At 37.2% G+C, this 24,233-nt stretch overlaps 1 long non-coding RNA gene across 1 annotated transcript in view; it reads right to left on the bottom strand.

The window, feature by feature from the left end:
- The window catches only part of LOC145550846 (uncharacterized), a 99,203-nt gene extending 75,490 nt beyond the window's left edge, over positions 1 to 23,713 (bottom strand). The window contains exons 1-2 of the long non-coding RNA XR_014086629.1: positions 18,442 to 23,713; positions 5,714 to 5,787 (exon numbers count right to left, since the gene is read on the bottom strand). This is a non-coding gene — a long non-coding RNA (uncharacterized LOC145550846). The remainder of the gene's footprint in view (positions 1 to 5,713; positions 5,788 to 18,441) is intronic.
- Between the last annotated feature and the right edge of the window lie 520 nt (positions 23,714 to 24,233).

The following is a 24,233-nucleotide window of genomic DNA, read 5'->3' as shown; positions in this document are numbered from 1 at the left end:
CCTTAAAGAGGGAATGGGGGTGATGCAGTGGGGGTGAGTATTATGTGAAATTGACATTTTTGAGTTTTATATAATATTCCTTCATCAAAAAAAAAAAAAAACATACTGTGAGAGTTGCTTTGATTCTTTCATGCATGTTTGAGAAATCCTTGGATTTATCATTCAGGGTTCCTAAATGCTTGCTCATACAAAACACCACTTATTTATACAAAGTTCCTCCTCGAGTTTGCACCTGAGCTTCCACCCAACAGAGCTCCCCTCCGCCGCACCTTCCCCACACAGCTCCACCAGACTAGCAAAACCAGCAACTAGGAAACACGTCTGGCTTTAAAATACAAAGTACTTCTCAGTCATAAGAATGGTCGTGAATGGCATAATGGAGGAGCACTGTTGTGATGACATGCTGAAAGTTGAGGACCAGAAAGAATAGTAGCTTCTTAAAGAGACAGAGGTCAATGTCAAGGCATCAAATTTGAAGTCAATTTTCTTTTAAGTTATGTTTGGTATACACTATATTTTGTATATATGAAAGTAACAGACTCTTAATGTGGTATAAAATGGCACTATGTGCTTGGGGTTAAGTACCTCCCATTAAAGACAAATGAAGCCAGCTTTGTTATCAGACTTTTTTTCTAACTTTTGCATAATTACAGAACAGAACATAAATCTAATTTTTTACTTTTTCATGATGCCGCCCTTTGGGTTCATCCTCTATAAAGTCAGTTGTCATCTTCTCCAAACTCCCGTCTTTGTCACTGTTCTCAACTTAAAACATTGCAAGTGTTGGGTATTAAAATAATTAACAACAGAAAATGTTAATGCCTATTACATGAGCTTTTGCAAAAAGACTGGGACTTCATCATCATCCTGCTGCATTGTTACGTCCTGTGGGTAAAACAAATGAAAACTACAAGGTATACTTATGAACCCCATTATAAGCTACACAGCAATCTGAATCTTTGCTAGCCATGCCCAAAAACCGATGACAACGGCTGAAATCATGTGTGCAAGATAATAAACAGAAAGAGAACAAAACAGTGATGCAGGTGTCCATCCCACAAGAACTCCATACAAAGCCCGGCATATTTTTCTGTCATTCACTGTGGGGCTGAAGCTCTGTGTGGAAACTAACGGGGAGATGACGTGTCCCTGGAGACAGCCATGCTTTGGGAGCGAGGCATTTCTTAATCATCGGGGAACCAGTGCTGTGGTATTTTTCTGTTGTTGCCAGCCCCCTTCTCTTTGTGCAGGAGGTCACCTGTCATACACTCTACTGAATTAGTGTGACTCATAAATACACAGGGCTAATTCAAATGTGACGAATGTTGCTGTGTGACAGCACACATGAAAACATTTGTCGCTGCGTTGCACAATGCCTCAAGGAAAGACTTGGCTGCAAATGTTTGGTTTGCACCAATAAACAAATGAGGAGCATTCATGCTTTTTTTACCCTGTTTGACTACAGTAGATGAGGAAGGAAAAACTCGAGGGGTAGTGATAAAGCATCCAATCATATACACTTTTAGTTTTAGCAATTCCAGTGTTTGGAGGCACACACAGTGCAGTGACGTTCTTGCTTTGCATTAACAATATCCTCGGTTCAAAACTTGACTTTGTTCTCTCTGTTTGGACCTAGAGCAAAAGAAGAATCAAGCTTCAGTGACACTTTGAGTACTCCAGCTTCCTTCAACCATCCAAAAACATGTATACTCTGTCTATTGGCTAACTAGATATGAGAGTTAAAATATAAACTAGTCTGTGTCCATGTATATCTGTTCTTTCATTTTCTTTCTCTGAACAGATGCATGTTCCAGAGAAGACAGGACATCCTCTCACCTCTCAACAGCGATTCTGTCTATCTGATTCTGAGGAATCTCAAGGTTTTCCTAGACCAGAGGGGCTTCGTCTCTGGTGTGTCCTGTTGCTGCCTTCAAATGACCAGAAGCCAGGAATCAAACCCAAAACAGCCACATTGAGAACTAAGCACCATATGCAGATGATGTAGTCATCAATGTGGCTGATTAATTAGGTTTTTACAAACTATGGTCTAAATCTAACTTACTGAAGCTTGTTGCCATTTGATGCCTGTATCTTTATTCTAATCAAATTATGCCAAAGTGATTCCTCTTTTTGCCCTCAGCATATTTTCCATAAACCTGCTGTTCAGTCCAAATTGACATATGGAATTTTTGTTCAGTTTTCTCTTCTGCCTTTTTGATCTGCATTGGGGCTGTGCCAAGTGCACACTATTTCGACCGGCGAAAAAAAAAAGCAGCCAGAGGGATGGACGTTTGTTTCCAGTTTATTAAGAGATTTCAGGCTGCAGAGAGACTGGTGATGCAAGAACTGTCTGATTCCCATATAGATGCTAAAGAATACACAGGGGTTGCTTTCAAACAGTTTCTAGACTACACCAAAAGGGATTGCATGCACAATGTGAATGACAGTTGCATTATGTATGTTTTGTTTTTGTGACTAAATGTCTGAACTTGTCCAGACATTGTCGAGTCATTACTGAAAATAAATGCTTTTTTTATTATTATTATTTTAGTACAATCATTCCATTTTCTGTACTTCCTGACTGATGTTAAAGAGACGCTGGGGAGGCCAGAGCCCATTCCAGAAGCCAATGGGACAGGTTATAGCACACTGATGTGGGGACAAATGAGAGAAACAGTCATCTAGGCAGATATTCTCTCCTAATAGCAATTTAGAGAGAAAAATTACCCAGAATTCATGGAGGAGTAGATGGTAGTAGTTAGGTGGGAAATGTTCGGCCAGAAGTTTAAAACGCCATAGAAAAATATCTGTCCTGCAGTTAAACTGGGTGTTTTCTACCTGTGTGGCAACAGTGCTAACCACTAAACTTTCAGAGCAACACACCATTGGTATCATTTAGACTGAAATTTATTCATTACATGACACAATTTATCTTAAAAACCTCTCAGATCCAGACATGTCACTTTTGCCCACTAAAAGATGTGAAAATTGTTGGAAGGGTGGTGTCTGTCTCCACCTCTTCAGTGAAGCTCACCTTTACTGACTAAATGTAAGTAATAGTAATAGGTTTCATGGGAGAGCATTGATTCATACAAGAGGCATAGTAAAAAAAAATATTGGGTTGGGAGATGACAATGGCATTCAAAGTTTTGGATATAAATTTAATTTTTCTAAGCACTTCAGTTGGTGAGAGATTAAATTAACAATGTATTAGCCAACAAATAGTAATATAATATTTAAGGCCACCATTTTTAGCATAATTGGTATTGATCTTCAATTGCTGAGTGGATTTATAGGAGGATCTCAACTGACTGGTTTAGAGTTTTGCAGCTTAGGAAGTCTTAGACACCAGTTAATCCATCTGTTGTCTCACTTCTAATCCCAGATGCCTGTCTCACTTAGCAGGGAGACTCTTGGTCAGTGACTGAATGTCTTCATTATCAGACTACATGTGTTTACCTAAAACAAACACTAAAAGGTCTGTCACCAGGAAGTGTGCAATATTCAACATCTGTTCTGTCGCCATCCAATTTTGTCGAGTTCATGATGGAAATGTAATAAGCTTTGACTTTTAAACAAAAAGCATGCGTTGTAAAACTGTACAGGCCCAGTAGTTGTGATTCATGTTACTTGAAAGCAAGGTTGCTAAAAATGTACATATATTTTACCAACTGGACAATTCACAAATATTAGCAGGCCTTGTAAACATTTGTTAAATCGACAATGTAAGTAATTAAACTTCTGCTGGTGTGGCCTTCCAAACAACCTGCATTCATACCCACATATCTTCATTAAGTATTTTGGGGGCTTCTGAAAATGCTTTGTCATTGAACACGTCAACAGGATAATAATCCAAAACATATAATTTCATTTTAAATGGTTCTTTATGAGTTAGATGTATACATTGCAATCTACTTTGATACATGGAAATAATGACATTTTAGTAAACAATGTCAGACTCAAAAATGTTCTTTCTAATGTGTTCAGAACATCTTCATTCAAGCCTGAGCTGTCAATGTGCAAGTTAACTCTTCCTAAAAACAAACCAGCATGCTCTAATTAGATGTTTATGTACACTACAATGCTTTTATACAGTCTGTGGGTAAAAATATATTGCATAAAAGTGTACATAAACATCTAATTAGAGCATGCTGGGACAATAAAGTGCATTTAATGTCAAAGCTGACATAAAGGTAGCTTCTTCTGTAGGTCTGTTAGAAATAACGCAATGTTTATTCTGAAAATGCTAGAACAATATAAGAAAGAAGTTTCATTATGACTGCTGTCAAATTCAGTATCGCATCTCTAGAATATAAACTGTATATAACTTGAGTCAAGCATTTTTCTCCAAAACCTTCACTCAATAATTTGCTACAGTTTTTGTTTCATCCCTTCTGACAGAACTGGATGGGAATAATTTGGCGAAGTCTGCCTGACGTAACACAAAGACACTTGATTTGATGTAATGTTGAATGTAATTTCAGTTAGTGAGAAAAAAGTTAGTTTTTTATATCGGAGGTCTCTAGCAGATTTTGGGTGTATCGGAGTAAGAAATACATTTCCTCCGTCACAGGGACGAAAGTTATTATTGATTTAAAATTATTTCTTTTGCACGAGTAAACAAAATAAAACGATCTAGTAAAGGAATCTCACACAACAGTATGTACTTCCAACTTTGTGTTGTCTGAATATTTTTAATAACCTTAAACTTTAATCTGAATATTTTGCCCCAAAGAGGAATTATGTCTGTGCTGATCTTTGTCAGACAAATATTATGTTCAATGCTTTTTTTTTTTTTTTGTATCTTGTCTGTCAAAGCAGCTTGTCATACTGAACCTCGTTTTGCTAGAAGTTATTTTCTCATAAAACAAAAATGTTCCTCTCCACTGTTGCCACAGGCTCATTTAGAAAGTATGAGTTGCTGCAAATTCAACGACTCAACGGAATCTGCTGTGCTACCTTCATAAGATACTATCTTACCTGTTAACATCATGTGATTGATTGTGCTGTATTCAAATTATATTACTGTATGTAAGTGTATCTGAATGTAAAATTCAATATAGGGTAAGAATGGAATCAATTACTTTGATTTTAGTAAAATCTGGATATGAATTGGAATCCTTTGTAATATACAATGCTGCAAAATTACTTTTTTTTTGTAATTTGGTGCTGTACAATTACAGTATTGTACAGCACCAATACAGTAGTTAAAAAGGTTGCACTGTGGTCCAGTGTTTAGCATTGGTGCCTGGCAATAACAGGGGTTTGAGTCTCAGCCAGCAGTCTGCATGTCCTCCCCGTCCATGTCATGGTACTACTGCATCCTGGCCCAGTCCAAAAATCTTCTTAATACAAGTTGGTCTCTGTCTGATGACCCACTTATTACAATAATCACTGCTGTCAGGGTAGATGTACACAATTTGCATTCTATAAAACTAAAATGGTTATAATAGAACAGATTGACAGTTTTGACCTGGAAACAAGTGTTTTAATTGCTATTTGAAAAGTGCAAATAACTTTTGATGAAGTTGACCTCCATAAGCCGGATCCAAAAGGATAAATGGAAACATTAACATATTGGAAAAAAGAAGTAAAAGCTAAAACATTGCCAAGTTTGTCCAGTGACCTGAATCCATCAGGACACCTGGAGTATTTCAAAATGGAAGGTAGAGCAACAAAACCCCTCCAGCAAAGATAACATGGAAAGAATTACCTATGAAGAATGGTAGGACATCTCTCCACAGACTTGTGCAGGACAGGCATCATCCATGCCCGTGAGGCTTGAATCTGTGAGCAAAAATAAATGCAGACATAGGGAAAAAAGGTCACCAATGTAGTGGGGTATGGACTTTTTTTTGCAGTGAAATTCTTCAAGCTGTATTCTTTCATCTCTGTTGGAGGTTTCCATGTGGCGCAATAAATAAATGCCATTTTGGCATTAAAAAATATGTCATATCTGTGTAATTCTCCTATTTTAACAGACTTTTAAATAGAGATGTGGAGCTCTAAACCGGCTGTGGGTAAACAGAGCAAATAAAACAAATGCAGTCTGGGTAAAATAAGTTTTTGCTTTCCTATTATTATTATTACTATTATTATTATTGGTAAAACTCATAATTTCATTTATGGTTTTTACCTTAACTTTTGGGGGATAATTTTAGACTAGAAAAGACACACTGCCTAACTTATTTAAGGCATCAAATAGGAGAGAGAAATTGTCAGTCTTACGAGGGAGAGGCATTTCAATCTTTTCCTCTTAAGAAATCATAAATCCACATTTTTTTATACGGTACTTTACTTTAGCACACTAAGCAATAGTTAAAAAATGACAAATGATAAAACAAAAAGAAAAAAAATTAAATTATTCTAAACTAAACTAGCAGATTTCCACCACCAATTTTGCATCATTTTCATTTTATTTTTTTAACAAGTCATCAGTTACAATTTAAGAAAAACGGCAACATTAAAATTAACAATTGATTATAATGCCAAATAAGTGAGCACATTAATGTGTCTTGTTCTAATCTGTGTTCTGTGTTTTATGGTCCTTGTTTGTCGCTGTTGGTGTTTTATATTAATTGTTTTATTGATTGTAGCACTTTGAGACTTTTGTAAATTTATAGTGCGTTATAAATAAAATTTATTTTATTGTTATTACATAGTAAAGAAAAATGTATTGGCAGGCAAGAGTGCAAGGTTTTTCTTGTAGTTGGTCATAAGGTTTGCTCACATCTCAGGAGGAAAATCTGACCTCTCATTTTTACAGAAACTCTAAATCATTAAGGTTTCTTGACACGGGAGCTTCAGAAACTTCTTCAGGAGTTCTGTGTGATTAAAGTCTGGAGACTGACTGAACCTGATCTTAATGGGATTCTTCATTAGTTGCTCCTTTGTTAGTGGATCATAATCATAATGGAACCACTTTTTGTGTTCCGGTTAAGAAAAACATTTTCACATGAAAGATTTTTGCATCCTGTCAGTGAGGTGAAATCACCCTTTATCCTTTGCAGAATACAAACAGCTTGAAACCACCGGGTTGTTGCTCTAAGCTTAACCATAAGGTTGGTGTACTTGAGGTCAGATGCAATATTTATGCACCTCCACTGGCAGATTATTTGATGCTAACGAGTTCTATTTTGGTCTAACCGGAGGACAAAACTTTCTCCAAAGCTTTCTTTGTATTATCTGGATATTAACTAGTAAATTTGGCCTGTATGTTTCACTATAAGCAGTAAGGTATAATCAGCAACATTCTTATGGACTGTAGTGAGATGAGCTCCAGCAACAGATAGCTATTATATATACTGTATCTCCTCATCTTCTAATAATCAATTATGTTTCTTTTAGCTTGCATAATCCACAGGAAACCAAACAGTAACATTCCCCTCAGCTAGGCAGTAACCAAACCTGACTAACCAAATCTGTAAACTCATTGCAATGAAGCCAACTTTTGAGGGGTGACCATCTGGATCAAGATTTGGCAACTTTACAATCTTTTGATACCCTAGCTGAAAGTTTAATTATAGAGGCAATTAAATTGAGCCCAGTGAGAGTCTCTACTGTTCTGTTTCCCATTTGTTTTCTGTGCCTGTATGTGTCTCTGCTGATTGTGCGGGCTTACTAAGCTGTGTCGGTATTTCTAAATCACATTCTTGCTGTGTCATTTTACATTAACCGCAAAACCAGCTGTTACAAACATGTTTTCCGAATTGCCACTGACATCACTGACATTGTCTGTTCTGTCACAAATTGAACATAAGAGCCTAAACTGATATTATCTGTGGTCAGGATGGTCACAGTACCTTTGATTATGCTGCCTTGGAGAAGGGATACTTATGTCTTCGCTCAATAGACTATAAAAGAGATGAATATACCGTCTGTATTCAGAAGTGAAGTGAACATTGATGTGCTTTACAGTGCATTAGTATTTACATTAGCAAAAAAACATCATCTTTATAAGCAAATCAATCAAATGTAATAATTGTAATAGTTTTTGAGAGCAGTTGTTTCTTGTTGTTATGTGCTGCGGGCACATTATTATTCTGACTATTTCTTTTCCTTGTTTTCTTATAGATTTTAGTTGAATGACCTTTTGTTAATCTAGTTTGGAGTTTGGATAAATTCCTTTTTGTTCACGTAATTATGTTAATTTGTGGCGCTGTTGGTCCGCCTATAAATAGGCTGGCTTTCGGCATGTTGGGAGCGCCATCATCCTTTCCGAGCTCCGCCTTTTCCGCTCGTCCCACTTGCTCCATCCGTGCGGTGCGCGCACGTCCAGTCGCTGTGGGCCGCAGCTGACTTTCCAGCCTGCCATGCGGTATTTTTGTTAGCTTTTGTTTGTCTTTCTTGTGATTTTAGCCTGGTGGGACCGGTTGTCCTGTTTTCGATCTTTCTTTTGATTAGGTTCTTTTTTTGCTTTAGTCCGGTACCAGTAGGGGCTTCGACGGCCCTGTATAGGGTTGGCCCCCTGCTGTACCGTTTTGTTCTGTTTGATCGGCTCACCAGGTCCAACTTTAAGTTAATACTTTTGGGGTTTTGTTTTTTTCTTTTATTTTGGGAACATGGGATTTGAGGGTCTTAACGTTATTTTCTTCACAGAAAATCAGGAAAAGCTGAGTTAAGAAAAACGACGTGAAGAAAATTTATAAATAAACCTTTTTGTTAAACCCTCACTTTGTTGTCTCGTGTCCTAAATATGTTGTGTCCTTGGTGGACGTAACACTTGTGTTCTGCCAGGTCTCATTCAGAATGGTATGACTGAAAAATTACTAATAAACAGATTATTAATAAATAGTCATCAAAGAAATAATCTCCCCATGAAATAAAAACAAAATAAATATATTATAATCATGGCATATATACTATTATTATATTTTGCCTTACATTACAGTTTTATTTGTTTTGAGTTTAAATCATCTACCGACCAAATGTGAATTAACTTCTATGCCCTAGTAATACCTCAACGTGGTGAAATTATTATAAATCAGCTAATTCAGTTTGGGATATCTTCAGTTTTTATTATTCAGCATTTCAAGGTGAAGCACCAGGAATGAGATTAAGTAGAGGTTGTATTTGGCCATCAGGGTCACACTTGAGTCATAGTGGAACATGCAATAGTACAAGTGGGGTGTCGAAAGCAAATGACAGATATTTATAAGATTTACAAAGAAATCTCTAGCGGCCTGAGTAATGTGGTGCACAAACTGTATATGTTACAAAGTGAAATGCAATCAAGGGATTGTGGAGCTTTATTTTCCGATAGCTTCAAACATCATTGAAGTAAAATCCAGATACATGATAGTTTGATTGGGGTATAATCATCTTCTCACCTATGGGCTGCACATGTAATTATAGGGACCTTATTAAGCACAGGTGTCAAATCTGAAGACATTCTGACGAAGGCTCTTCACCTGCTTGCCAGTTAGTGAGGGACTTAAAGAACCTTAGCTCTTGAACAAACTTAATGAAGGAGCTCTGACCTCACAGATATGACTTATGCTGCATATAACACTTGCTTATTCAGTAGTCACATGTGCAACTTAGCTGATAATATTTGATCTGTAAAAGAGAGATTGCTTGGAAATGTAAACTGTTCAAGCAACAATTGTCACTATTAAAAATGCAGTAGAATAATTAGTGAAATGGACATTTTATCAGTTAATATGCCGCTTCTTCAGTTGAATTAATTTAAAGGTGGCACATTCTGTACTGGTAGAGCAGCCACCCAATATATAAAGGTTCTGAGTCATCATTTCAGCCATCTAGGGGTGGATTACCGACATTTAGATCTTCACTAGATGTCTTTCTCTGCCCAATCTCTGATTAATGTGAATGAAGACCAAAAAAAAAAAAACAATTTGTTTTTGAAAAGTTCTGAGATAAATTTAATTGACTGTAGTAAATGTTAATTATGCTCCATTCATCTCAACAACCATTGTCTTATGTACTAGATTAAGCAGTTTGTTTCTGAGATTACTAATCTGTGCATTAAGTTTTCTAGATGGTACTGATTGAGGTCAACTTGAGAAAATGCAGCATATTGTACAAACAGACTATACAGGACTGTAAGCTACATATCTACCGCAGCTGTTTTCTGTCATGCCCTAGACCGGTTTCCGCCAGTCACAGGGTCAATATAAAAACCATAAGAAAAGCAACTATTTAAGCAAAACCTCAATCTTGGATCTACGTAGAACCTCCAGTTAACCCAGCAAGAGAGTATTTAGACTGTAATATGAAACCAAGAACCTACAGTTGTATAGGAGGAAGATGTACACCCTTCAAATAATCACCCTGTTCTGGATTGGAATTAAGGTCTTTATTTTATGACGGAACACTGCTGAATTGTTGGTTTGTCATTTTAAACATTAAAATGAATTTTGGTAATTATGTTTTGAGAATTTTTCATTTTAAAAATTCTCAAAGCTGTTTTTTGGCAAACTGAACCCAACACACCACAGCACCTTCATTTTGGAGATCCTTCAGTTTCACTAAAGGAAGTAATTTGTGGCCACAGTAATAAACCTTTGGTTGAAATATGTGGTTCGAATCTAATTTTAATTGGCAAACATTTATATTGAAAGAATTTTGTTGCCTTCTTAATAAAGTTCAATTTATTTTAAACTTCTTTTATGATCTACACCACTTAGTTTGATTCAAAGACTGAAAGACTGGAATATCATCTTGCAAGAATAATGGTCAGCTAACCCACAGGCACATACACTTCCATCTAGTAGCAGCGTTTTGGTTTCTTCGGGGATGTGTAGGTGTAGTGATGGCAAAAGTACAAACCCTGAAGACATATTTTTCTACACAAAAAAAGAAAAAAAAAAAGAATATGTTTAACTCAAGCATGGAAAATTTCATTTTGTTTTTGTTTTGTTTGTCCTTGACTCTTCCTGGCTCCCATAAATAATACTTGACATAAAACTAGCATTATTCCAGAAGCGCTACAGAGAGCTTATTAGTTGCAATCTGGGAAGGCATCGTCTATGGTCTAATACCAGCAGATGTAGGCCAATATTTACTGGCCCCTGAAGTCCCTAGTGGGTAGAAGAATAATGATGAATACCTTATCTTATATTTTTTCCACATTTTATAAATTGGGTAATTCTGACAACAAAGCAAAAAACACAACAAACACCCTATAATTGTCTACATGATTGATCAAATGGAATTGGGTAATAAACTAGAATCCTTCCAAAGTGAACAAATTTACCCACAGGTTCTAAATATTCAAGTGCAAAAACCTTTTTACAGAGATAGTAAATATTAATGCCATTAATGTGCCATGTATTTTATCATCTTTGGTTATTCGTTTTCTTAACTCATACACTATGTTTACATGAAGCTGGCTTTAACAGGCAAACTTAAGTCAGTAGTTTGTCAAACTTTCAAACATCCATCTGGAAACATCATGCAAAGTCTTAAAAATTCTTCAAAATTTTGGGTTTGGGTTTTATGCAGACCTATCCCTGGTTTGAATATGGTCCGATAAAGGCATGAATTGGTTTAACGCAAAAGGGTTGGCTTATGTGCCTGACCCAGTATTTAGATTCAAGCTTTATAGATTAGGTTTCCAAGTTAAACATTTGGTTATATTGGTGAATTCCATAAAAATATATTTTTTTCCACATTGCCATTTTATTTACTATCATTTTAGATAGTAAATAAAATGGGGTTAGGAGACCAGTCTCCTGTGACTTCAGGTCAGTTAGCTCCTAAAACCAACACATTCCTGCTTTGTCCTTTGTTACTTCCTCTTCCTCTTTTTTAAACAAATTGTTTACCCATGCACATAAGCTTATTCAGTTTAATTCATCATGCAAATCAGGTTATTTGGGTTATTTGTGTTTTTTTTTGTAATATTAAGAGAAATTCTAATAGAAATTTTCAATCCTATACACAATCAAATCAATTATTAAATAAATATCATAAATATTAAATATGGACCAGTTGACCTGGAAGAAAAATTATAAATTATGACTTAATGATCAAACCAAAATTAGTATGACTCATTACCTACAAACAGAAGGGTTCCACTGTGGATTTGAACTCGGGACCTTTCTGCTGTGAGGCAACCATGCCAATAATTGTACTACTGTGCAGCTCTGAGTAGCTTATTTTAAATTAATTCTGTTTTTGAAAGATATATCAAAGAACAGTTTAATCTTGAATGCAAAATTCATGCTTAATTAAAAACTCTTCATAAAATATTGCCTGTTTATGACTTCATGGCCAAGTATTGCAAAAGTTTTGCTAATGGAAAAAAAAAACTATTTAAAGTGAAACAAACTTGTTGCCTACGTGAACTTAAGTTATTAACACAACTCTGACATTAATACAGTTATGCAACATTGGTTTAGCATCTTGCTTATTTGTGATTTCATATGGAAAATGTTCAGCAGTATCTGCAGAGGTGCAATTTTAAATCAAAATAGAGGTAAGTGAAGTGTTTCTTTTCTAACACTGAAAAGTTGTATTTTGTTAAAACTATCAACTTCTCTTGTCGGCATGAACTCAGCCTTTGGTTTGAATTGTTTTTCACAGATATACTTGAAACATAGTGCGCTATTGAAAATGAGTTATTTTAATTGCAAGTCCACAAAGAAATGTAGAGTGTTTTAGTAAGGATGTGAACTCAGACATATTGTTGCTTCAACAGTGATGTTTGAAAAGATTAGACTTTTGATTTAACATCCAAGGTTGAGTGTTTTGTGTGCATTCCTGCAAAGTATTAAACGTAAAATGCTTATATTCTTTGCACATGGAAATGAAATGTCTTTGCTTTTAAGTGTTGGTGCGCACAGATGACGTGTTCATTTAAAAACTCGACAGAACTTATTAGGATTGAGTCTTACCGAAGTTAGTTATATAAGTGCAAAAAATTGTGGAAAGCTTTTGAGGGAAGCAAACTTGTTGCTGTCTACTTTAAATTAAAATAGTCTGCGGTGAACCTTCACTGTAGATGTACTGGTGTTGAGGACTAAGCACCCACTAAGGTCAAAAAGTATCCTTGACTCGTAATGATTGCATTCATTGCAGCACAATTTTGAATACATACCTATATGTACTCGGATCAAATAAAAAATAACCAGTTTTGCTTCATCTTGTCAAAAGTGTTCAAACTTCTGGGGATGCTTTGTAAAACTGAAGGTCAACAGTAACACTGTTGAACTGAAAAACAATTCACAGTCAGTTTCTGTGGCATATGATGATGCAACATTTCCAGAATTTCATTCTGATTGTGGCACATGTATGAGCTCTTTTTAACCCAGATTAACACAGATGTTTTTGAACATGTTGAAAGATTAAAGTACAACAAATCAGTGGTGGAGAAAGTACTCAAAAAATTTACTTAAGTAAAAGTACATATACACAGACAAAAATGTACTCAGGTAAAACTGCCATATTAACATTTGTACTTAAGCAAAAGTAAACAAGTACTGGTTTTTTAAAATACTTAAGTATTAAAAGTAAAAGTATTTGTTGAATAATACCGAATCCCTAATGCAATATCATTAAGTGAACCGATCGTATTTAATTTTAATTCATTAGAAATGTGCCATTTTAATGAACAATGCCACAGATAAAGCATGTTTTTATTGTGTTTACTCTCTGTAACATAGTTTAGACTTAGATATGTGATTCTATGCATCATAATTTCAGGGATGGAAACATCCTGTCTCCTGTCCTATCATAACATGAACTTCACTTTTTTTCCCTCTAGTGGCTTTTATTTTTAAAGAAATCCAACAGAAAGGGGATGGAAAGAAGGTGGGTGGGAGAGGACAGGCAACCAAGGAGCCAGTAGCAGAGTTGTAGCTAAGACCACCTACCCAAGACCAAGTCAAGACCAGCTATGTGACACAAAAAAATAAAGTTTTACCTATCAAAATTGCTTCTCAAATTGATCTGAAAGATCCTCATTCCCATAAAACACCTAGATATTAAATACTTAGAGCTGAAATACATTTAATCAGTAAAGATCCGTCCAGAAGAATCGGATGGTTCCTGAATGTCATATCACTATATTGCACTTTGGTCACAACTTTGTCCCATAAATGCGACACCTCAGTCAACACCTCCACACAATAATTCAAGGCATGAGTGACAACTTTTTTTTCATAGCAGATGCAACATATGTCTCTGTACAGCTAGCTTTGCTAGCATCACGTCCACATATCTTACCTTTCTTTAAGCTTTCCTTCCAAGAGACGCTAAAAGTTGGACGAAGTCGCCACCCTCTGTGAAAGCCAAGCGCTGCTGATTTTACATGTCGCCTTATCTTATGATTTATGCAGCGCTATTACATTACTGATGATTAGACAGACATCTCCTCCCGCTCAGAGGAAACCACTGCGCATGTCTTGGAGCTCCGCGTGCGAGTAAAGGTGGAGCCGATGGGTGACAACAGACACTAAGTCACGTTATTGCTTGGATTTTACGGCGCCACCTTAAGTCCCTGAACTTCACATTTTAACGACAAAAAGAGCAACGCGACTTGGATGTAACGAGTAACGCGACAGTTTTGTAGAAATGTAGTGAAGTAGAAAGTACAGATACTTACTGTAAAATGTAGTGGAGTAAAAGTAGAAAGTATACATTATTAAATCTACTTGAGTAAAGTACAGATACACGAAAATTGTACTTAAGTTACTTCCCACCACTGCAACAAATACCTTACAAATGCCATTTGCTCCTCCCACAAAATTTACAAAAGTGTAACAGATGTAGGAATTAACATTATGTGCTCAATTTCATCTATGCCAGTAACGCTCCTTTCACAGTGGCTGGCATGGCAGCAAACTTGACTTTGTGTTCTAGTTATTCAAACAAACAAAGAAAAGAAAGAAAGTATCCACTTGGAGAGCACTCATCAATCTTAGTGGGGCACTAAACCTCCATCCAGCCCAATATAGTCATATATCAATGTTATATTATATTTTTACTGCTACTGCTTTTATCTTGCATTTAATAAAGAAAAAAAAAACTCTTAACACAGAAGTCCAAGAGGCATAGCTTTAGTTTCACTCGGGTAATTTCTGTACAAAAAAAAAATAGTAATAATTTTCTGTTAAGCACTTTTCGCTACTCAGTTATTAATCGGTTTGCAAAAAATAATCAACAGATCAGCCCCACTCTGCATAAAGAGTTGTGCTTTTCACTTGTTGATGTTAAGACTATTTTTAACTGCAGGTGCATCCATTTTTACAAATGATCAAGCGTACACAAAAAGAATGCTAAGTTGTTGCAGTTTTTATTTGTATGTTTTGATATATTTCTAATATTGTATAAAATAAACTTAAGTGGTTAACTGAAACATCTGAGCTAATATCTTTTTTTTTTCAGATTAAGCGATTAAGTATCCAAATAATTGATGGAATAATTGATTATTAAGAAAATCATTAGTTGGAGCCCTAACTCATATACACAATAAATGTACCGTATTATTGTTTGGACTATAAGCAGCTACTTTTTTTCTACGCTTTGAACCATGTGGCTTATAGCCCGGTGTGGCTTTTCTGTGGATTTTTTTTTTTAACCGCCAGGGGGCTCTTTAGCAGGAAGTGAATCATTGGAAGTCAAAATTGGAAATCAAAGAAGAAAGTGGTCATTTTCATTTAGAACAAGCACATGCTAGCAGCAGGCACAACATCCAACAGGTTTATTAGGACACTGCCCTCTGCTGCAGAAAACCCAGAGTGGCGCAGATACCAGCGGCTTATAACCCGGTGCGGCTTATATATGCGGCTTATAGTATGTATAAGCCTATACATGCTATATATTCTGCTCAAAAAATAAAGGGAACACTTAAACAACACAATATAACTACAAGTAAATCAAATTTCTGTGAAATCAAAACTGTCCACTTAGGAAACAACACTGATTGACCCGACGAGGGTCCCCGTTGTCAATCAGTGTTGCTTCCTAAGTGGACAGTTTTGATCATAAAATATTTTTAAGAGGAAGAGTTGATCATAAAAAAAAAAATCCTCCCCTAATTATCCACCTTTCTGTCTTTGTTCCAGTCATTCACTAGCTGTTGCTTTTCATATTAATATGGGGATTTAGCCATAGTCCTTGTGTCATTCCTGTACGGGCGGGCGTTCATCGCCCACATCACGTAACTCATTAGGACAAGAAATAAAGAGCAGTATCTAAATTAATAAGATTTCAAAAAGTAATTTCAAATGCTTGATAGCCTGGAGTAACCCATGTATCTTAATGTGATTTTTAAACTTCACTTCTGAACATTATAATGTTGGCTCTGACCATTGAGTCTTATTTTTACAAAAGCTCATCTGTCAGAAATGTAGTCATACAATATGTGTAGTTCTTGTGTTTTGGGGGGGGGATTCTTGTATCTCAGTTGTCTTCCTTGTCCCACTTTATTTCATTTTTTAAATCCTAACCCTGATAAGACTGAGCACAAATGACATCACTGAGTTTTGATAGCAAATTAAAGAATTGATCTGGAGCTCAGTAGGCAATTATCAGAGCAGAACCACTGTGCATATCAATGAGCCCCTGCACAAAAAATGAAGGGGGGGGGGGAAAGATGGGGTCTTGCTGCAAAGCTAATATTCCTCATTACACCCTGTTTATGTCACTATACCTTGGAGCTCTGTGAGGAAAAATCTTCAGGTCAGCAGTGGATTTGATTTTCCCCACTGATCAGGGGAAACCAATCTCTGACCCTTCACATGTCTATGATAAAAACCTGTGGTATTGTGGTTTATTTCCTCTCCCGGTGCTTTCACGACTAAAAACCTGCACATTTATTTTGCTCTCTTTTATTCTCCTGTTGTTTTTCCTCTTCACCAGTTCTCTGTTTTGTTCTCCATTCTGAGCTAAGCAAGTCTGTGCAGGTACAGCAGTCTGAAACCAGAATTGGTGACCATTTATTCCCACAAGGAGACAACAACAATGCTGTTATTCAGTAACCTTGCAGGGAAGGTTATATTCGCAGTTAGTTGATGGGAGAATGACTTGTATTCTTATTTTTCAGTGCTGTGACTTGTTCTCTATAGACCTAAAAAAAAATAAAAAAAAAAGACGCAAGTGAGAATTTGCAGAGCAGTTTCTGGTTTTAGGCTGGTCACATGGTGCATATGACTGTTAACCTCTGCAGTCTAACAAGTCAGATGGTTATCCAAAAAGATTTGGTAATTGTCATCAAGGCTTTAAAAAGGTAGTTCTGAAACCGCAGACACTGTCCATCATATTTTTACAGTTACAGTAGATGCCAGAGAATCTGTCAGTGAACAGAAAAGAACATCTTACCTGGAGTAAAAATGGCAGCAGTGGTAATGTGATTTTTCTGGGTTCTAGGGCCTGGATAATTTGCCACAGAACAGAATAGAATGGACTTGACAGGAACATTGTGCATTAATACCATTGTTGCAAAAGCACCAACATTAGCCAAAAGGCTGATCTTTATCCGTCCCAGGTCCAGCAATGGTTTTGATGATTTAGTTCCCGTAATAAATGAAATCATCTTTTGAAAGCTGGATTTGAATTTATTGTTTTTTAGGTTATCTTTATCTGATAGTAAATGTAATATTTGGACACATGCAGGCAAAATCTAAATCCATAAGTCTGTGCATACTTTGGCACAATATGTTTCTATACATCAGAATAAAAATGTGAATAAATAAAATAATTGTATAGCATTAATTGTAATAATCAACATGCTAAAACATTTCCAGCATATCGATAGCTTGTTTTAAAGCTTTTTCTGAATTAAAACAATGAATTAGACAATAAAGTCATAACAGAATTGTCGCTGAGGTGGTTTGTGTATGTGTTACTGTGTGTTAGCTTGCTGCCACATCAAGAAGTGGATGTGTCACTAGGAATTATGGACACAAGATGGATGTGTGCCAAGTAAAAGGAGATTTAAAAAAAACACAGTGATACCAAACAATGCTCTCCAAAGGCACAGATTTTGTTCATGTCCTGCTACGCAGCTTTAGACAATGTTTTTGAGTTGAAGGTTCTGCTCTGTCTGCCCACAGCAGCCAACAAATTTCATTAGTACTTTAAGATGATTATGAAGGATCTACTGAAAAGCTGCCATATTTCTGCAGTTAATGGGCTCAGCGAGGAGGCTGGGGAGGTGAAGGGCTTTTTGAAAGGTCAGCTCACTCACCACTGGTGCTGACCCCCCTTAGCTATAACTACTCACACCTCTTAAATCTCAATCAGGAACAGGAAGTGTGTCCATTCATTAGCTATGGGGTCCAGCGGCTGTCTCTTTCATCTCACCCCTCACATCCTCGCTGCCGCGTGAAAGCTTCCCCTCTGTTCCAATCTTCCATCCACTTTTCTCACTAGAAACACTTGACGTGGTCCCTCAAAAATGCGGTGGCTGAACCGCTGGGAATCTGCTCGACCGCTTTTATACACGCACACATACACATGCCACAACCTCCCTACCTTTCTACTCCTGTCTTCCTATCTTCCTCCCCCAAGCTCAAACCGTTGCGATCCTTCGATGTCTCACAGCTCTCTGTGCCACACTGTTTTTTTTTGTTTTTTTTTTCTTTTTTTCTTTCTGCTGCCAATCAGTGGAGCATTTTTCACAGAACTACTTGTGGCAGAGAAGAATGATGGTGGGCGAAAGTGTGTGAGGGAGTGCATGTGTGGGGGCGAGCACGCGCAGATGGGCAACAAAAGCATTGTACTCAGCTGAGGGCAATGCTGAGGTTCCCCCCTGAGGCTGAGCTGAGATTGAGTTCATTATTCAGTAGCAGTGGGTTCCAGCTGCAAGAGCAGTGAGATGGCGAGGGGGCTATGTCTGTGTTATGGCTCCTTCAGCCCTGCAGTCCAGTGGGAACCAGTCAAAAATAATGCCGAGGAAAAAGGCTTTACCTGTCGTATTGAGATGAGATGGACAGACAGCATCTGGACGGCTTTAGTGTGAAACGGAACGAACAAGCTTCCTAATAATAATAAAAGGTGTTATTTTTGAACATCCCTTGATTACCTTGAGCTGTTTGTCATGTGCGGGCTATAATTGAATCATTATTGTATAGATCATCTCGTGTTGCTGGTGTTGGGAAGCACACCCGGATCAGCAGCGGAATTCTACTGTATCTCTAGATGGCAGGAGTGAGTTAAACATTAGTGCCGTCGCCTACCAGAGTAAAGAGTGTGTCTTTGTGTGAACTGCTTGTTTGTTTTTCCTTGAGGTTGATAAAGTGTGTTGGTATAATTTAAAAAGAAAAAAAAATTAAACACAAACTAATAACAGAGAAAAAAGGAGTCCTTTCAAGATAGGGCTGATGTCCTGCTGCTTCTCACTTACAGGACCCAGGGTTTGTTCCTTCACTCATGAATAAATACATATTGCTACTGCATTTTTTATTTATTTTTTTTGTTCCGGCACTCTCACAAAGGCAATTAACTGGAAATTGCTTTGTTGAAACTGCTCCACAAAGAGCTTAGCAAAGGAAATGGCATCACAGCAACTGCATATGTAAAAACTTAATGCGTGATGTTCACCTCTCCTGAGATGTGCATGAAAGTGCATTGAGGAGCCATTACATGGTGACAGTTTGTAAATGGTACATGGAATGGGTTGCAATTGCCTTGGCACTTTCCTAGTCTTACTGATCACTCAAAGCCCCTAACAGTGCAGGAGGCATTCTCTCCTTCACACACGCAAACACACGCGCGCACACGCACACACACACACACACACACACACACACACCCACACACACACACACGCACACACACACACACACACACACACACACACACACACACACATCTATACAGCTATCTTTGATAATTCACACACTAATCACACATCCTACTTGCACACAGCTCACTGATCAGTGAATCAAGGACAATGTGTGCTCTATGTGCCACTTCTGTGTGTGGGTGGAGATTGAGACATGATGGATCAAGCAGTCGCAGGATGAGCACAGGTTAAACTACCTAAGAGGGTTTTCAGCTGCCCCCAAACCATAATTAGATTCCATTTTGACACATCCTATAGCTAGACAGGTTAAGATTTTCTAGAGGTATTTCTGCTGCAATAGCCTTGTACTGCTTGAGTATATACTTGCCATTCTTTCTCATTTGGGTATTTTATTCTGCTATCCACCATTATGCGTTATTTGCTGTTAGTGCTGCCATTAGGGCTGAGTTCTCTCTGATTCTTTTATTTCCATTCTTTTTTTTTCTTTTTTTTTTTTCTTGCCATGGTAGCCGTGTCTGGCCCACTGCATTTGTATTTTGGTTTTGTTTTCTAAAATATTACAGTGTCAGAGCTATTATTCTATCTGTGAATCTACTTTCATAGAAGTTATGCCTGGCCTGGTCATTCTGTGTTTTGATTGTGTTTTTTTTTTTTTTGCTGAACTTCTGTCATCTTTGTGTACTCTGTTTTTCTTTCTAATGAAAGTTCTGCTTGCCTGGTGAATCTGTTTTTAGCTGCATCCATTTCCTTGAAAAAGTCAGAGATAGAGCTAACCTATTCTCTCATTTTTTGTTCATCTACATTGCCTTTTGCTTCATATTTGCTTTGTATAAAAGATCATTACAAAGTCCTAATTTTAAGAACTTTTTTTCCCTTTTAAAAACCTCACACTAAATTATCTGTCAGATTGCATTGTGTTTCAGACTTTTCTTGCCTGTATGTAGATAGATCTGAATGTGATCGTATGATTTTGCATTAGAATGAATTTTGTCAGGGTCACGGTTTTATGAGATGAATGTCCTGACCAGTGATTGGAAACAAAATCGATAGAAATAGGATATTTATATAAAATCTTACATTACACAATGTTTTTATTTAGCTCCATAGTTTATGGAAGAAAAAACAACACTTAACTACAACATAGCAGTTTTATTCTTTTGATAGTTAAGTACATGGGAGCAAAATGGTTTGTTTACAGGTATGAAATGGTAGGATGGAACACAATTGCAATGTGTAGGTACAATTCGGCATAGGGGTGAACTGACCTGGAGCCTGTTCTGTGATTACACAGCTTGGGGTTGAGTGCATTTCGTAGATCTCAGCTTTCAAGCTCGCTCCACCCTCGACCACATCCATCACACCCAGCAGGTATCAAGGCTGCCTTGATAACAAGTTATGCTGTCAGTGGTGTGCAAATAAGTATATCGATGCACAAACTGACCAGCGATGCAAGAATTGTAACTTGCACATTGTAAATAAGTTGTAGTTTGTAGTTTTTTATCACTAAAAAAGTGATGCCATCCTTTTTATTGCCAGTTTACTCATCTTCAGATACCTACTTCCAGCATGATAGTGCACCATGCTAAAAGCTCCTCTCATCTCAAATTGGTTTATGAAATATAATAAACTAACTGTACTCCCAAGGCCTCCACAGTTACAAGTTCAACAGTAGGTTAACCAACTGTGATTAGGCCTCCTGAGTCAGCTGCTTTTGGCATACGTACCAGAAGCACATGCTGAGAAACGTAGTCCCTTTCTATACCCTGAATGTCTAGCCTGGATTTAACAAAGGTACAATTCTCATTTTGCCTTTTAACAAAATGCAAGTCATTTCCAGCGTGATGAGAGTGCTGTGTTTCCCGCAGCAAATGGTCTGTCATCCTGCTGTTTGATCAACGAGGAATGATACCCAGGGGAACATCTGTGTATCCTCATCTCTTTATGGATCCGGCAGAGGGCTTTGCATCAAGACAGACCTGACCTCCATTCAGTATGTTCCCTTCTTTTCTTACCAATATCTGCCAATCCGAACAAAAAAAAAAACTGTCAGCCTGAATTTGCTTGACTCATGAGCTGAATCTTACACACACCCGGCTCCTGAGAACACCGGGCTCATAAAGTCGAGGTAAAAACCACAACCCCAGCAATAGCTGGATAATGAGGCTGCAGTCACGACAGGGTCAAGCAGGGTCAATGGTTGGTACTAATTCTGGATAATGCTATTGGTATTCGAAGTACAGCTGGAAACATTGTGGAAACTGACATGGGGAACCACATTTTAGTCAGTTAGTGGAGCTTCACAGGCGAGGTACAAAAAAACGACCCTCAGAGCATCACTTCAACGAGATGTGTCACCTCGATGTCATGAGGGCAGCAGACTGTGCGGCGGTGTTCTTGTATCCCGACAACAGGCAGAGAAGCCCGTCCAGTGTTCTGTTTTAGGACCTGTCCTGCAACTGAGTGACACACAATGCATGAGTAGCCTGTTGGGTCACTCTAGCCTCTGCTTTACCTCTGTTATACTGTGACAGCCACAAGCTCTTTCCCTTGACACATCGGCTAGATCATGATTTGCTACCGCTATTGACATGTTCATAGCAAACAAAAAGGTTGTTACACTGATGCTGAAGTGATCTTGCATAGGTGGGTGAATCTGTGCTAATTGAGGCTAAAGGTGAAAAGAAGAGGCAGAAAACGCACAATGTACTCCCAACGAACATGGCAGCAGAGTTAGCATACATGAATCATTCAGGACACAAGAAGAGCACTTTATAATCATCAGAAAAAGCTGAAGCACTTCGGTCACAATGTTGCCACTATGATTGCAACAAAAAAATCCTGTCTGCTCCCAGCAGTCAAAGGAAAAAAAATGACAGCCTCATGAAATTATTCATTCGTGGGGTTTGCCTGTCTTTTTTTTTTGGGAGACCGAAAACAGTGCAGTGCTGCCAGTGAGAAATAGCTGCAAGTCGATGTGAAATGTCCTTGAAGACTCGGACTTCTTCAGTTTTTGTGACAACTCAATACTAAGCCGAGACAAACTGTTCTGCATAAAGGTCTGTGGAGGTAAATTTCCATCAGAGTGGCATCTTACCCTTTTCTTACACAATGCTTTGTTTAACGAGATTATATTGTGATTGTTGTTCATATTTAAACATAGACGGTCGTACAGCTCCACATACAAGAGGGATAATATATAGGGATGGGCAGGTATATAAATCTAATCATATAAAACGTGTAGAATAACACCATTTTTCTTGAAACAGATAAACAAGATTTAGTTAGATGTACTTTTTCAGAATTAACATATTGATTCTTACAGTCATAACATCATTAGTGACATTTAATATTCTAAAAGAAGCAAAAATATTGAAAGAGGACTGCTGAATTTAGTTTTCCTTTTTAATTTTTTGTTTTTTTGTGCTGAATATTGTGTGTTTTGGCTGTTCTGCTGCTTACGGAGCAACAGTTGGACTTGCCAGGCTGCAGTTAGCTCCAAAACAGAAATGCCAAATACAATTTTACAACGACATTACCTCAATATGTGTGATGGGTGGTGCTCATTTCGTTTCAATGCCACGAGTGTCTGTCTTTTTTTTACCCTGAACAGCATTTTTTTTTTCTTTTTTATAAAAAGTACAAAATTAAACATTGGCAGTGCAAAGTGGCAACATGTGGGTGATGGGTAGCTTTGTGCTACTTCATGCTCCTTTAACTTGTATGTTCTTACTGTCTTTTTCTGGTGCTTTGTAAATGTTCACAAACAAGTTAAAAACTTTAATTTGCATTATTAAGAGACATTTAAGTTTCACGCTTTTTTATGTGCATGTTCATACAATTGACATAAGTTGTTGGGTTAAAAAAAACAATTTCAGTATTTATTGCAACCAATGTGGCAAATATTTATATTCTTCTTTTTCAGTTTGACAGGGCTTGCACCTCAACAGAAGCTTGGGGTGGTGTCTTCAGAGCTAATGATAGAAGCTTGTGAAGCATTGCTGAGCAAATTTGTGATCACTCAACTTTGTCATAAAGTGTATTTATATTAAAGTTGCAGGAGATAACTTTTATTAAATATATATATATATATATATATATATATATATATATATATATATATATATATATAGTAAAACTGAGACAGATAATCTGCCTCCTCTCTGAGGTCCTAATGCCATCTGCGCGAACAAAATACTTGGTCAGAAACAACTAATCGGAAGCAGGAGTAATGTCAGTCACCTTGTGCAATGCCACTCGCTTCCACTCTTAACCATCTAGCAATATTAAAATGACTGCAACCATCACCCTGAAGACATTACCTTTGTATTTAACCTTTTTGTTTTACTTAACGCTAACAAGGCTATATTAATATGCTGCCTTAGAAAAAGCTGGAGAGGACAGCTGGCAAGAGGGATGCATGGGTTTCCTTCCTCAAACTGTTTGATAATTGTAACCTGATCTCTGAATGGATGAATTAAAGGATGGAGAAGGCATTGTTCTTTAAATTTATTTAGCTGTG

The sequence above is a fragment of the Poecilia reticulata genome, chromosome 2 (assembly GCF_904066995.2).
Source record: "Poecilia reticulata chromosome 2, P_reticulata-male-v2, whole genome shotgun sequence".
Taxonomy (NCBI): Eukaryota; Metazoa; Chordata; class Actinopteri; order Cyprinodontiformes; family Poeciliidae; genus Poecilia; species Poecilia reticulata.
The sequence above is the reverse complement of the archived record's forward strand: the minus strand, read 5'-3'. Positions and strand labels throughout refer to the sequence as shown.